Source organism: Microcebus murinus, unplaced genomic scaffold (genome assembly GCF_040939455.1).
Source record: "Microcebus murinus isolate Inina unplaced genomic scaffold, M.murinus_Inina_mat1.0 scaf038_hap2_Mmur4.0, whole genome shotgun sequence".
NCBI lineage: Eukaryota > Metazoa > Chordata > Mammalia > Primates > Cheirogaleidae > Microcebus > Microcebus murinus.
The window spans coordinates 80,744-96,324 of record NW_027438984.1 but is presented as its reverse complement, the minus strand read 5'-3'; the positions used below and the strand labels follow the sequence as shown (position 1 = coordinate 96,324).

Below are 15,581 nucleotides of genomic sequence, written 5' to 3'. Positions count from 1 at the left end.
CCTCCAACCCCCCCGCCCAGCAGACCACGTTGTCCAGCCAGCCCCCGGGCCTCCCTGGGGTGCCCAGCACAAAAGTGCAGACACCCACCGGACCCTCAATCTCAGTTTTCGGATGTTTTTGCCACTCTAAGGACCCGCAGGCCAGCTGGGCCTTCGGGCAGGACAGAGAGCCCCGGAATCCGACCTGGAGAGCTGCGTGTACGTCCCCATCAGGAGGCGGTCCCCACCTCCGCGGCTCTCCCCTTGCGGGGAGCCGCAGCCCAGCCGGCAGCCGCAGGGCCTCAGGGAAGACACCAGGCTGGGCCCCCGCGGCACAGCGGGGGCACGTCCCCCGCACTCACGCGACTTAGGGACGGCTGCTGGAGACTGCTGCGGCCACCCTGCTGCCGGGTTTCTGGAGGGCTTCCTGGAAGCAGCATCCACACCAAGCCCTTGGAAGGCCCAGGCGACGGAGGAGCCGGTCAGGCAGGGGCCGAGGATGGTGAGAGGCCGGGCGGGAAGGAGCGTGTCAGGCAGGGGCAGAGGACGGTGACCGGCCGGGCGGGGAGGAGCCGGTCAGGCGGGGGCCCAGGACAGTGACGGGCCTGGCCGGGGAGGAGTGCGTCAGGCAGGGGCAGAGGAGACGGGCTGGGTAAGGGTTAGGGTTACAGTTAGGGCACAATTCACAATCCCAAAGACGTGGAAGCGACCCGAGTGCCCATCCATCCAGGAGTGCATCAATAAAATGTGGCGCGTGGACACCACGGAGTGCCATTCGGCTGTGAGGAGCAGCGGTGAGAGGGCGCCTCTCGTGTTCTCCTGGCCAGAGCTGGAACCCGTTCCAGTAAGCCAGGTAGCCCAAGAATGGACACACGAGCACCAGGTGAGCGCGCTCACCAGCAAATTGGTACGAACGGATGGACGCCTAAGTGGACAGAGAGGAGTCACCTTCATCGGGTGGGTGTCGGGCGGGTGGGGGGAGGGGAGGGGCATACACATCCATTAGGCATGGGGTGGGTGCGCACCGACTGGGGGATGGGCGCACTTGAAGCTCTGACCCGAGGGGGGAGGCTTGGAGAGGGCAAGGCACCCGACCTTAACATTGGCACCCCCACAATACGCTGGAACAACATGAGAGGTATATGAATAAGAACACAGGGGGGGCCGGGCGCGGTGGCTCACGCCTGTAATCCTAGCTCTCTGGGAGGCCGAGGCGGGCGGATTGCTCCAGGTCAGGAGTTCGAAACCAGCCTGAGCAAGAGCGAGACCCCGTCTCTACTAAAAATAGAAAGAAATTAATTGGCCAACTAATATATATAGAAAAACACAGCCGGGCGTGGTGGTGCATGCCTGTAGTCCCAACTACTCGGGAGGCTGAGGCAGCAGGATTGCTTGAGCCCGGAGATTGAGGTTGCTGTGAGCTAGGCTGACGCCATGGCACTCACTCTAGCCTGGGCAGCAAAACGAGACTCTGTCTCAAAAAAAAAAAAAAAAAAAGAACACAGGGGGGAGGGGGGCACGGGCAACACATGTCACCTGAATACTTGTACTCCCATCATCTGCTTGAAAAGAGAGAGAAAAGAAAATGCAATCCTAGAGGTAAGAGACACTTTTTAAAAATAATGAATCCGAAGAGAAAAGTAAAAGGAGGCCTGTGGAGCAGGTCTGGGTGTGACTCCGGATCCCCCAACATCAGGTGCCACCACCAAAGATTCCTGCGTGTAGCCCATAGAACCCCAAAAGCAACGGGACGAGTTCTGATCACATACTCCCTCAAAATGACATCCTGGCCTTCTTCTGGAACTCCCTCCCCTCTCAGACTCTCAAGGTTTCCTCCAGCGTGTCGGTTCCCACAGAGCAGACCTTTGGTCTGAGACCTGACAGTCCAGATGCCACGCATGCTGCCGCGTGGCGGCGGTGTCGCGGCTTGGGACAAGAGGAGGCCCCACGGTGCGGGCTGGGGCGCCAGGCACCGCGCGGGCGCTGAGGGTGGGGGTGACCCCCACCCCGGGCCGCCGCCGCGCTCCCAGAAAGGGGACAGAACCAGAGGCAAGAAAAAAAAAAAAAAAAGCAGCAGCCTGTGGCACCCGGTATTCCGAGGCGGTCTCCCATCCAAGTACTAACCAGGCCCGACCCTGCTTAGCTTCCGAGACCAGACGAGATCGGGGGCGTTCAGGGTGGTGTGGCCCTAGACGGCGGCGGAGGGCGCCCCTGCCCCGCTCGAGAAGCCGAGCCTCTCTGGGCTTCCCCGTCGCCGCCTCCCGCCCCAGGCCCCGCGCCGGGCCGAGCCGGGCCGGTTGAGTTCGCCGGCCGGGTCCCGCGGGCTCCCAGGGACGGGGGTGATGGGCGGGGCGGGGCGGGGCGGGGTGGGGGGCTGTCTCTCTATACACACACACACACACTCACACTCACTCACACAAGATGCGACTCCACGGCTGGACTCGCCAAGGTGGAGCCCTCCCAGCCCCCCTCGTCTCCTCGCCCGGCCTCCTTCACCTACCCGCTGCCCACCCCCAGCGCGTCGCTGCCGCTGACTGTGCACGCGCGGGACGCTCGCCCTTTGACCCCAGCCAGGGGCCGCCCTCCCCCACAACCCCTTTGAGCTGCGCCCCCCTTCCCTCGCCCTGTGGGTGGGCTGCCGCCTATTCCCCCGGGCCAGGGCTGGGGCACAGCCAGTGTATGGGGCGTCTCTCTCTGGGGATGTGTCCCATGGGTGGGGTGGGGTGGCGTGGTTTGGGGGGCGCTGAAGAAATCAGTCCCCTCCATCTCCTACCTCTGGAAAACGCCCAAGCCCGTGGAGAACTGCCGGCACCGCTTCGTGGGGGCCGGGACCCTCCTCCGTGTCCTAGTCCAAGGGGCCTGGGCCTGGCCGGGGCTGCATTGGACCCCGACCACCCTGGCGTGTGGACTCGCTAAAAATCGGCCATTAGATATTGGATTCCAGCTTCCTGGAGGTCATTTCACTAATGAGTGCACCGGAAAGAGTTTCCTAATCCATCTGTGAGGGTGGCAACTGAAAAAGAATTTTAAAGCTGACAGAATAGGCGAGGGAAGGCATAGGAGATTTCCACACCCAGCAAGGAAGACTTTCCCGAAACGGAAGAAAGAAACGAGCAAACAGAGACACCGGTAGCCCGCCCGGAAAAGAGTCTGCCCCTGAGAGAAAGCACCCTGACCAGGTTCACCCGTGGGTGGGTGGCGAGCCAGCGGCATTCAGAAGAGCGAGGCCCGCAGTCTGTGCGGAAGACACCTGCGCTCGGGTGTGTGTGGCGGCGCGATTCACAAGCAGCTCTAGACGTTAAACCAAGGAGAAGCCAGGGAGTTCCCAACGCCCCAGGTGTCCTCAGCCCACGACTGGCTGCTGTGGGAATGCGAAGCCCGGCTCCTTGTCTCAGAGCGGGGTTCCCAGGAGGATCAGGCTGAAGCTGGGACTTGGCCTCAAAGTGTCCCCTCGCATGGCCACCCCCTTCCCCTTCCTGCTCCTCTACTCCTGGTGCCCCTCCATCCAGGGGCCAGACCTTAAAGAGTCACCGCAAGAGAATCCTGGTCCCAAAGGAGCCTTCTGGGGGACCGGTGCTGAGAGAGGTTGTGGGCATGGCCCGCTGGGGCTCTGCCCGACCCAGGGCTGAGAGATGCCACCTCCCAGCTCTGGGTCCCTGCAGGAAGTGTTGGCAAGCACAGGGCCGGTCCTCCAAAGGCCCAGGTGCAGGGAGCCCAGGCCAAGCAGCCTGTGGAAGAAGCCACTTGCCGTGCCACCCCGGGAACAGGACTGCAGGCCCCGGCCCTTCCCACCTCCTCCTCCTCCTCCTCCTCCTCCTCCCCCCGCCCCGCCCCCACAGGGCACAGGGCTCAGAGACACCTCAGACTCTTGCTACCCAAAGTGCAAAGGGCATCAGTTGCTCCTCCAACCCCCCCGCCCAGCAGACCACGTTGTCCAGCCAGCCCCCGGGCCTCCCTGGGGTGCCCAGCACAAAAGTGCAGACACCCACCGGACCCTCAATCTCAGTTTTCGGATGTTTTTGCCACTCTAAGGACCCGCAGGCCAGCTGGGCCTTCGGGCAGGACAGAGAGCCCCGGAATCCGACCTGGAGAGCTGCGTGTACGTCCCCATCAGGAGGCGGTCCCCACCTCCGCGGCTCTCCCCTTGCGGGGAGCGGCAGCCCAGCCGGCAGCCGCAGGGCCTCAGGGAAGACACCAGGCTGGGCCCCCGCGGCACAGCGGGGGCACGTCCCCCGCACTCACGCGACTTAGGGACGGCTGCTGGAGACTGCTGCGGCCACCCTGCTGCCGGGTTTCTGGAGGGCTTCCTGGAAGCAGCATCCACACCAAGCCCTTGGAAGGCCCAGGCGACGGAGGAGCCGGTCAGGCAGGGGCCGAGGACGGTGAGAGGCCGGGCGGGAAGGAGCGTGTCAGGCAGGGGCAGAGGACGGTGACCGGCCGGGCGGGGAGGAGCCGGTCAGGCGGGGGCCCAGGACAGTGACGGGCCTGGCCGGGGAGGAGTGCGTCAGGCAGGGGCAGAGGAGACGGGCTGGGTAAGGGTTAGGGTTACAGTTAGGGCACAATTCACAATCCCAAAGACGTGGAAGCGACCCGAGTGCCCATCCATCCAGGAGTGCATCAATAAAATGTGGCGCGTGGACACCACGGAGTGCCATTCGGCTGTGAGGAGCAGCGGTGAGAGGGCGCCTCTCGTGTTCTCCTGGCCAGAGCTGGAACCCGTTCCAGTAAGCCAGGTAGCCCAAGAATGGACACACGAGCACCAGGTGAGCGCGCTCACCAGCAAATTGGTACGAACGGATGGACGCCTAAGTGGACAGAGAGGAGTCACCTTCATCGGGTGGGTGTCGGGCGGGTGGGGGGAGGGGAGGGGCATACACATCCATTAGGCATGGGGTGGGTGCGCACCGACTGGGGGATGGGCGCACTTGAAGCTCTGACCCGAGGGGGGAGGCTTGGAGAGGGCAAGGCACCCGACCTTAACATTGGCACCCCCACAATACGCTGGAACAACATGAGAGGTATATGAATAAGAACACAGGGGGGGCCGGGCGCGGTGGCTCACGCCTGTAATCCTAGCTCTCTGGGAGGCCGAGGCGGGCGGATTGCTCCAGGTCAGGAGTTCGAAACCAGCCTGAGCAAGAGCGAGACCCCGTCTCTACTAAAAATAGAAAGAAATTAATTGGCCAACTAATATATATAGAAAAACACAGCCGGGCGTGGTGGTGCATGCCTGTAGTCCCAACTACTCGGGAGGCTGAGGCAGCAGGATTGCTTGAGCCCGGAGATTGAGGTTGCTGTGAGCTAGGCTGACGCCATGGCACTCACTCTAGCCTGGGCAGCAAAACGAGACTCTGTCTCAAAAAAAAAAAAAAAAAAAGAACACAGGGGGGAGGGGGGCACGGGCAACACATGTCACCTGAATACTTGTACTCCCATCATCTGCTTGAAAAGAGAGAGAAAAGAAAATGCAATCCTAGAGGTAAGAGACACTTTTTAAAAATAATGAATCCGAAGAGAAAAGTAAAAGGAGGCCTGTGGAGCAGGTCTGGGTGTGACTCCGGATCCCCCAACATCAGGTGCCACCACCAAAGATTCCTGCGTGTAGCCCATAGAACCCCAAAAGCAACGGGACGAGTTCTGATCACATACTCCCTCAAAATGACATCCTGGCCTTCTTCTGGAACTCCCTCCCCTCTCAGACTCTCAAGGTTTCCTCCAGCGTGTCGGTTCCCACAGAGCAGACCTTTGGTCTGAGACCTGACAGTCCAGATGCCACGCATGCTGCCGCGTGGCGGCGGTGTCGCGGCTTGGGACAAGAGGAGGCCCCACGGTGCGGGCTGGGGCGCCAGGCACCGCGCGGGCGCTGAGGGTGGGGGTGACCCCCACCCCGGGCCGCCGCCGCGCTCCCAGAAAGGGGACAGAACCAGAGGCAAGAAAAAAAAAAAAAAAAGCAGCAGCCTGTGGCACCCGGTATTCCGAGGCGGTCTCCCATCCAAGTACTAACCAGGCCCGACCCTGCTTAGCTTCCGAGACCAGACGAGATCGGGGGCGTTCAGGGTGGTGTGGCCCTAGACGGCGGCGGAGGGCGCCCCTGCCCCGCTCGAGAAGCCGAGCCTCTCTGGGCTTCCCCGTCGCCGCCTCCCGCCCCAGGCCCCGCGCCGGGCCGAGCCGGGCCGGTTGAGTTCGCCGGCCGGGTCCCGCGGGCTCCCAGGGACGGGGGTGATGGGCGGGGCGGGGCGGGGCGGGGTGGGGGGCTGTCTCTCTATACACACACACACACACTCACACTCACTCACACAAGATGCGACTCCACGGCTGGACTCGCCAAGGTGGAGCCCTCCCAGCCCCCCTCGTCTCCTCGCCCGGCCTCCTTCACCTACCCGCTGCCCACCCCCAGCGCGTCGCTGCCGCTGACTGCGCACGCGCGGGACGCTCGCCCTTTGACCCCAGCCAGGGGCCGCCCTCCCCCACAACCCCTTTCAGCTGCGCCCCCCTTCCCTCGCCCTGTGGGTGGGCTGCCGCCTATTCCCCCGGGCCAGGGCTGGGGCACAGCCAGTGTATGGGGCGTCTCTCTCTGGGGATGTGTCCCATGGGTGGGGTGGGGTGGCGTGGTTTGGGGGGCGCTGAAGAAATCAGTCCCCTCCATCTCCTACCTCTGGAAAACGCCCAAGCCCGTGGAGAACTGCCGGCACCGCTTCGTGGGGGCCGGGACCCTCCTCCGTGTCCTAGTCCAAGGGGCCTGGGCCTGGCCGGGGCTGCATTGGACCCCGACCACCCTGGCGTGTGGACTCGCTAAAAATCGGCCATTAGATATTGGATTCCAGCTTCCTGGAGGTCATTTCACTAATGAGTGCACCGGAAAGAGTTTCCTAATCCATCTGTGAGGGTGGCAACTGAAAGAGAATTTTAAAGCTGACAGAATAGGCGAGGGAAGGCATAGGAGATTTCCACACCCAGCAAGGGAGACTTTCCCGAAACGGAAGAAAGAAACGAGCAAACAGAGACACCGGTAGCCCGCCCGGAAAAGAGTCTGCCCCTGAGAGAAAGCACCCTGACCAGGTTCACCCGTGGGTGGGTGGCGAGCTAGCGGCATTCAGAAGAGCGAGGCCCGCAGTCTGTGCGGAAGACACCTGCGCTCGTGTGTGTGTGGCGGCGCGATTCACAAGCAGCTCTAGACGTTAAACCAAGGAGAAGCCAGGGAGTTCCCAACGCCCCAGGTGTCCTCAGCCCACGACTGGCTGCTGTGGGAATGCGAAGCCCGGCTCCTTGTCTCAGAGCGGGGTTCCCAGGAGGATCAGGCTGAAGCTGGGCCTTGGCCTCAAAGTGTCCCCTCGCACGGCCACCCCCTTCCCCTTCCTGCTCCTCTACTCCTGGTGCCCCTCCATCCAGGGGCCAGACCTTAAAGAGTCACCGCAAGAGAATCCTGGTCCCAAAGGAGCCTTCTGGGGGACCGGTGCTGAGAGAGGTTGTGGGCATGGCCCGCTGGGGCTCTGCCCGACCCAGGGCTGAGAGATGCCACCTCCCAGCTCTGGGTCCCTGCAGGAAGTGTTGGCAAGCACAGGGCCGGTCCTCCAAAGGCCCAGGTGCAGGGAGCCCAGGCCAAGCAGCCTGTGGAAGAAGCCACTTGCCGTGCCACCCCGGGAACAGGACTGCAGGCCCCGGCCCTTCCCACCTCCTCCTCCTCCTCCTCCTCCTCCTTCCCCCCGGCCCCCCCCCCACAGGGCACAGGGCTCAGAGACACCTCAGACTCTTGCTACCCAAAGTGCAAAGGGCATCAGTTGCTCCTCCAACCCCCCCGCCCAGCAGACCACGTTGTCCAGCCAGCCCCCGGGCCTCCCTGGGGTGCCCAGCACAAAAGTGCAGACACCCACCGGACCCTCAATCTCAGTTTTCGGATGTTTTTGCCACTCTAAGGACCCGCAGGCCAGCTGGGCCTTCGGGCAGGACAGAGAGCCCCGGAATCCGACCTGGAGAGCTGCGTGTACGTCCCCATCAGGAGGCGGTCCCCACCTCCGCGGCTCTCCCCTTGCGGGGAGCGGCAGCCCAGCCGGCAGCCGCAGGGCCTCAGGGAAGACACCAGGCTGGGCCCCCGCGGCACAGCGGGGGCACGTCCCCCGCACTCACGCGACTTAGGGACGGCTGCTGGAGACTGCTGCGGCCACCCTGCTGCCGGGTTTCTGGAGGGCTTCCTGGAAGCAGCATCCACACCAAGCCCTTGGAAGGCCCAGGCGACGGAGGAGCCGGTCAGGCAGGGGCCGAGGACGGTGAGAGGCCGGGCGGGAAGGAGCGTGTCAGGCAGGGGCAGAGGACGGTGACCGGCCGGGCGGGGAGGAGCCGGTCAGGCGGGGGCCCAGGACAGTGACGGGCCTGGCCGGGGAGGAGTGCGTCAGGCAGGGGCAGAGGAGACGGGCTGGGTAAGGGTTAGGGTTACAGTTAGGGCACAATTCACAATCCCAAAGACGTGGAAGCGACCCGAGTGCCCATCCATCCAGGAGTGCATCAATAAAATGTGGCGCGTGGACACCACGGAGTGCCATTCGGCTGTGAGGAGCAGCGGTGAGAGGGCGCCTCTCGTGTTCTCCTGGCCAGAGCTGGAACCCGTTCCAGTAAGCCAGGTAGCCCAAGAATGGACACACGAGCACCAGGTGAGCGCGCTCACCAGCAAATTGGTACGAACGGATGGACGCCTAAGTGGACAGAGAGGAGTCACCTTCATCGGGTGGGTGTCGGGCGGGTGGGGGGAGGGGAGGGGCATACACATCCATTAGGCATGGGGTGGGTGCGCACCGACTGGGGGATGGGCGCACTTGAAGCTCTGACCCGAGGGGGGAGGCTTGGAGAGGGCAAGGGACCCGACCTTAACATTGGCACCCCCACAATACGCTGGAACAACATGAGAGGTATATGAATAAGAACACAGGGGGGGCCGGGCGCGGTGGCTCACGCCTGTAATCCTAGCTCTCTGGGAGGCCGAGGCGGGCGGATTGCTCCAGGTCAGGAGTTCGAAACCAGCCTGAGCAAGAGCGAGACCCCGTCTCTACTAAAAATAGAAAGAAATTAATTGGCCAACTAATATATATAGAAAAACACAGCCGGGCGTGGTGGTGCATGCCTGTAGTCCCAACTACTCGGGAGGCTGAGGCAGCAGGATTGCTTGAGCCCGGAGATTGAGGTTGCTGTGAGCTAGGCTGACGCCATGGCACTCACTCTAGCCTGGGCAGCAAAACGAGACTCTGTCTCAAAAAAAAAAAAAAAAAAAGAACACAGGGGGGAGGGGGGCACGGGCAACACATGTCACCTGAATACTTGTACTCCCATCATCTGCTTGAAAAGAGAGAGAAAAGAAAATGCAATCCTAGAGGTAAGAGACACTTTTTAAAAATAATGAATCCGAAGAGAAAAGTAAAAGGAGGCCTGTGGAGCAGGTCTGGGTGTGACTCCGGATCCCCCAACATCAGGTGCCACCACCAAAGATTCCTGCGTGTAGCCCATAGAACCCCAAAAGCAACGGGACGAGTTCTGATCACATACTCCCTCAAAATGACATCCTGGCCTTCTTCTGGAACTCCCTCCCCTCTCAGACTCTCAAGGTTTCCTCCAGCGTGTCGGTTCCCACAGAGCAGACCTTTGGTCTGAGACCTGACAGTCCAGATGCCACGCATGCTGCCGCGTGGCGGCGGTGTCGCGGCTTGGGACAAGAGGAGGCCCCACGGTGCGGGCTGGGGCGCCAGGCACCGCGCGGGCGCTGAGGGTGGGGGTGACCCCCACCCCGGGCCGCCGCCGCGCTCCCAGAAAGGGGACAGAACCAGAGGCAAGAAAAAAAAAAAAAAAAGCAGCAGCCTGTGGCACCCGGTATTCCGAGGCGGTCTCCCATCCAAGTACTAACCAGGCCCGACCCTGCTTAGCTTCCGAGACCAGACGAGATCGGGGGCGTTCAGGGTGGTGTGGCCCTAGACGGCGGCGGAGGGCGCCCCTGCCCCGCTCGAGAAGCCGAGCCTCTCTGGGCTTCCCCGTCGCCGCCTCCCGCCCCAGGCCCCGCGCCGGGCCGAGCCGGGCCGGTTGAGTTCGCCGGCCGGGTCCCGCGGGCTCCCAGGGACGGGGGTGATGGGCGGGGCGGGGCGGGGCGGGGTGGGGGGCTGTCTCTCTATACACACACACACACACTCACACTCACTCACACAAGATGCGACTCCACGGCTGGACTCGCCAAGGTGGAGCCCTCCCAGCCCCCCTCGTCTCCTCGCCCGGCCTCCTTCACCTACCCGCTGCCCACCCCCAGCGCGTCGCTGCCGCTGACTGCGCACGCGCGGGACGCTCGCCCTTTGACCCCAGCCAGGGGCCGCCCTCCCCCACAACCCCTTTGAGCTGCGCCCCCCTTCCCTCGCCCTGTGGGTGGGCTGCCGCCTATTCCCCCGGGCCAGGGCTGGGGCACAGCCAGTGTATGGGGCGTCTCTCTCTGGGGATGTGTCCCATGGGTGGGGTGGGGTGGCGTGGTTTGGGGGGCGCTGAAGAAATCAGTCCCCTCCATCTCCTACCTCTGGAAAACGCCCAAGCCCGTGGAGAACTGCCGGCACCGCTTCGTGGGGGCCGGGACCCTCCTCCGTGTCCTAGTCCAAGGGGCCTGGGCCTGGCCGGGGCTGCATTGGACCCCGACCACCCTGGCGTGTGGACTCGCTAAAAATCGGCCATTAGATATTGGATTCCAGCTTCCTGGAGGTCATTTCACTAATGAGTGCACCGGAAAGAGTTTCCTAATCCATCTGTGAGGGTGGCAACTGAAAAAGAATTTTAAAGCTGACAGAATAGGCGAGGGAAGGCATAGGAGATTTCCACACCCAGCAAGGAAGACTTTCCCGAAACGGAAGAAAGAAACGAGCAAACAGAGACACCGGTAGCCCGCCCGGAAAAGAGTCTGCCCCTGAGAGAAAGCACCCTGACCAGGTTCACCCGTGGGTGGGTGGCGAGCCAGCGGCATTCAGAAGAGCGAGGCCCGCAGTCTGTGCGGAAGACACCTGCGCTCGTGTGTGTGTGGCGGCGCGATTCACAAGCAGCTCTAGACGTTAAACCAAGGAGAAGCCAGGGAGTTCCCAACGCCCCAGGTGTCCTCAGCCCACGACTGGCTGCTGTGGGAATGCGAAGCCCGGCTCCTTGTCTCAGAGCGGGGTTCCCAGGAGGATCAGGCTGAAGCTGGGACTTGGCCTCAAAGTGTCCCCTCGCATGGCCACCCCCTTCCCCTTCCTGCTCCTCTACTCCTGGTGCCCCTCCATCCAGGGGCCAGACCTTAAAGAGTCACCGCAAGAGAATCCTGGTCCCAAAGGAGCCTTCTGGGGGACCGGTGCTGAGAGAGGTTGTGGGCATGGCCCGCTGGGGCTCTGCCCGACCCAGGGCTGAGAGATGCCACCTCCCAGCTCTGGGTCCCTGCAGGAAGTGTTGGCAAGCACAGGGCCGGTCCTCCAAAGGCCCAGGTGCAGGGAGCCCAGGCCAAGCAGCCTGTGGAAGAAGCCACTTGCCGTGCCACCCCGGGAACAGGACTGCAGGCCCCGGCCCTTCCCACCTCCTCCTCCTCCTCCTCCTCCTCCTCCCCCCGCCCCGCCCCCACAGGGCACAGGGCTCAGAGACACCTCAGACTCTTGCTACCCAAAGTGCAAAGGGCATCAGTTGCTCCTCCAACCCCCCCGCCCAGCAGACCACGTTGTCCAGCCAGCCCCCGGGCCTCCCTGGGGTGCCCAGCACAAAAGTGCAGACACCCACCGGACCCTCAATCTCAGTTTTCGGATGTTTTTGCCACTCTAAGGACCCGCAGGCCAGCTGGGCCTTCGGGCAGGACAGAGAGCCCCGGAATCCGACCTGGAGAGCTGCGTGTACGTCCCCATCAGGAGGCGGTCCCCACCTCCGCGGCTCTCCCCTTGCGGGGAGCGGCAGCCCAGCCGGCAGCCGCAGGGCCTCAGGGAAGACACCAGGCTGGGCCCCCGCGGCACAGCGGGGGCACGTCCCCCGCACTCACGCGACTTAGGGACGGCTGCTGGAGACTGCTGCGGCCACCCTGCTGCCGGGTTTCTGGAGGGCTTCCTGGAAGCAGCATCCACACCAAGCCCTTGGAAGGCCCAGGCGACGGAGGAGCCGGTCAGGCAGGGGCCGAGGACGGTGAGAGGCCGGGCGGGAAGGAGCGTGTCAGGCAGGGGCAGAGGACGGTGACCGGCCGGGCGGGGAGGAGCCGGTCAGGCGGGGGCCCAGGACAGTGACGGGCCTGGCCGGGGAGGAGTGCGTCAGGCAGGGGCAGAGGAGACGGGCTGGGTAAGGGTTAGGGTTACAGTTAGGGCACAATTCACAATCCCAAAGACGTGGAAGCGACCCGAGTGCCCATCCATCCAGGAGTGCATCAATAAAATGTGGCGCGTGGACACCACGGAGTGCCATTCGGCTGTGAGGAGCAGCGGTGAGAGGGCGCCTCTCGTGTTCTCCTGGCCAGAGCTGGAACCCGTTCCAGTAAGCCAGGTAGCCCAAGAATGGACACACGAGCACCAGGTGAGCGCGCTCACCAGCAAATTGGTACGAACGGATGGACGCCTAAGTGGACAGAGAGGAGTCACCTTCATCGGGTGGGTGTCGGGCGGGTGGGGGGAGGGGAGGGGCATACACATCCATTAGGCATGGGGTGGGTGCGCACCGACTGGGGGATGGGCGCACTTGAAGCTCTGACCCGAGGGGGGAGGCTTGGAGAGGGCAAGGCACCCGACCTTAACATTGGCACCCCCACAATACGCTGGAACAACATGAGAGGTATATGAATAAGAACACAGGGGGGGCCGGGCGCGGTGGCTCACGCCTGTAATCCTAGCTCTCTGGGAGGCCGAGGCGGGCGGATTGCTCCAGGTCAGGAGTTCGAAACCAGCCTGAGCAAGAGCGAGACCCCGTCTCTACTAAAAATAGAAAGAAATTAATTGGCCAACTAATATATATAGAAAAACACAGCCGGGCGTGGTGGTGCATGCCTGTAGTCCCAACTACTCGGGAGGCTGAGGCAGCAGGATTGCTTGAGCCCGGAGATTGAGGTTGCTGTGAGCTAGGCTGACGCCATGGCACTCACTCTAGCCTGGGCAGCAAAACGAGACTCTGTCTCAAAAAAAAAAAAAAAAAGAACACAGGGGGGAGGGCGGCACGGGCAACACATGTCACCTGAATACTTGTACTCCCATCATCTGCTTGAAAAGAGAGAGAAAAGAAAATGCAATCCTAGAGGTAAGAGACACTTTTTAAAAATAATGAATCCGAAGAGAAAAGTAAAAGGAGGCCTGTGGAGCAGGTCTGGGTGTGACTCCGGATCCCCCAACATCAGGTGCCACCACCAAAGATTCCTGCGTGTAGCCCATAGAACCCCAAAAGCAACGGGACGAGTTCTGGTCACATACTCCCTCAAAATGACATCCTGGCCTTCTTCTGGAACTCCCTCCCCTCTCAGACTCTCAAGGTTTCCTCCAGCGTGTCGGTTCCCACAGAGCAGACCTTTGGTCTGAGACCTGACAGTCCAGATGCCACGCATGCTGCCGCGTGGCGGCGGTGTCGCGGCTTGGGACAAGAGGAGGCCCCACGGTGCGGGCTGGGGCGCCAGGCACCGCGCGGGCGCTGAGGGTGGGGGTGACCCCCACCCCGGGCCGCCGCCGCGCTCCCAGAAAGGGGACAGAACAAGAGGCAAGAAAAAAAAAAAAAAAAAAAAAGCAGCAGCCTGTGGCACCCGGTATTCCGAGGCGGTCTCCCATCCAAGTACTAACCAGGCCCGACCCTGCTTAGCTTCCGAGACCAGACGAGATCGGGGGCGTTCAGGGTGGTGTGGCCCTAGACGGCGGCAGAGGGCGCCCCTGCCCCGCTCGAGAAGCCGAGCCTCTCTGGGCTTCCCCGCCGCCGCCTCCCGCCCCAGGCCCCGCGCCGGGCCGGGCCGGGCCGGGCCGGTTGAGTTCGCCGGCCGGGTCCCGCGGGCTCCCAGGGACGGGGGTGATGGGCGGGGCGGGGCGGGGCGGGGCGGGGGGGCTGTCTCTCTATACACACACACACACACTCACACTCACTCACACTCACACAACATGCGCCTCCACGGCTGGACTCGCCAAGGTGGAGCCCTCCCAGCCCCCCTCGTCTCCTCGCCCGGCCTCCTTCACCTACCCGCTGCCCACCCCCAGCGCGTCGCTGCCGCTGACTGCGCACGCGCGGGACGCTCGCCCTTTGACCCCAGCCAGGGGCCGCCCTCCCCCACAACCCCTTTCAGCTGCGCCCCCCTTCCCTCGCCCTGTGGGTGGGCTGCCGCCTATTCCCCCGGGCCAGGGCTGGGGCACAGCCAGTGTATGGGGCGTCTCTCTCTGGGGATGTGTCCCATGGGTGGGGTGGGGTGGGGTGGCGTGGTTTGGGGGGCGCTGAAGAAATCAGTCCCCTCCATCTCCTACCTCTGGAAAACGCCCAAGCCCGTGGAGAACTGCCGGCACCGCTTCGTGGGGGCCGGGACCCTCCTCCGTGTCCTCCTGTGGCCCAGTCCAAGGGGCCTGGGCCTGGCCGGGGCTGCATTGGACCCCGACCACCCTGGCGTGTGGACTCGCTAAAAATCGGCCATTAGATATTGGATTCCAGCTTCCTGGAGGTCATTTCACTAATGAGTGCACCGGAAAGAGTTTCCTAATCCATCTGTGAGGGTGGCAACTGAAAGAGAATTTGAAAGCTGACAGAATAGGCGAGGGAAGGCATAGGAGATTTCCACACCCAGCAAGGAAGACTTTCCCGAAATGGAAGAAAGAAACGAGCAAACAGAGACACCGGTAGCCCGCCCGGAAAAGAGTCTGCCCCTGAGAGAAAGCACCCTGACCAGGTTCACCCGTGGGTGGGTGGCGAGCTAGCGGCATTCAGAAGAGCGAGGCCCGCAGTCTGTGCGGAAGACACCTGCGCTCGGGTGTGTGTGGCGCCGCGATTCACAAGCAGCTCTAGATGTTAAACCAAGGAGAAGCCAGGGAGTTCCCAACGCCCCAGGTGTCCTCAGCCCACGACTGGCTGCTGTGGGAATGCGAAGCCCGGCTCCTTGTCTCAGAGCGGGGTTCCCAGGAGGATCAGGCTGAAGCTGGGACTTGGCCTCAAAGTGTCCCCTCGCATGGCCACCCCCTTCCCCTTCCTGCTCCTCTACTCCTGGTGCCCCTCCATCCAGGGGCCAGACCTTAAAGAGTCACCGCAAGAGAATCCTGGTCCCAAAGGAGCCTTCTGGGGGACCGGTGCTGAGAGAGGTTGTGGGCATGGCCCGCTGGGGCTCTGCCCGACCCAGGGCTGAGAGATGCCACCTCCCAGCTCTGGGTCCCTGCAGGAAGTGTTGGCAAGCACAGGGCCGGTCCTCCAAAGGCCCAGGTGCAGGGAGCCCAGGCCAAGCAGCCTGTGGAAGAAGCCACTTGCCGTGCCACCCCGGGAACAGGACTGCAGGCCCCGGCCCTTCCCACCTCCTCCTCCTCCTCCTCCTCCTCCCCCCCTCCCCGCCCCCACAGGGCACAGGGCTCAGAGACACCTCAGACTCTTGCTACCCAAAGTGCAAAGGGCATCAGTTGCTCCTCCAACCCCCCCCCCCCCCCCGGCCGAGT

The 15,581-nt window shown here is 63.0% G+C and overlaps 4 pseudogenes; all 4 read right to left on the bottom strand.

The window, feature by feature from the left end:
• Positions 1-2,054: 2,054 nt before the first annotated feature.
• Positions 2,055-2,173, bottom strand: LOC142868742 (uncharacterized; annotated as a pseudogene).
• A 3,761-nt stretch (positions 2,174-5,934) lies between these two features.
• Positions 5,935-6,053, bottom strand: LOC142868741 (uncharacterized; annotated as a pseudogene).
• A 3,763-nt stretch (positions 6,054-9,816) lies between these two features.
• On the bottom strand, positions 9,817-9,935 carry LOC142868740 (uncharacterized; annotated as a pseudogene).
• A 3,764-nt stretch (positions 9,936-13,699) lies between these two features.
• Positions 13,700-13,818, bottom strand: LOC142868738 (uncharacterized; annotated as a pseudogene).
• Positions 13,819-15,581: the final 1,763 nt, after the last annotated feature.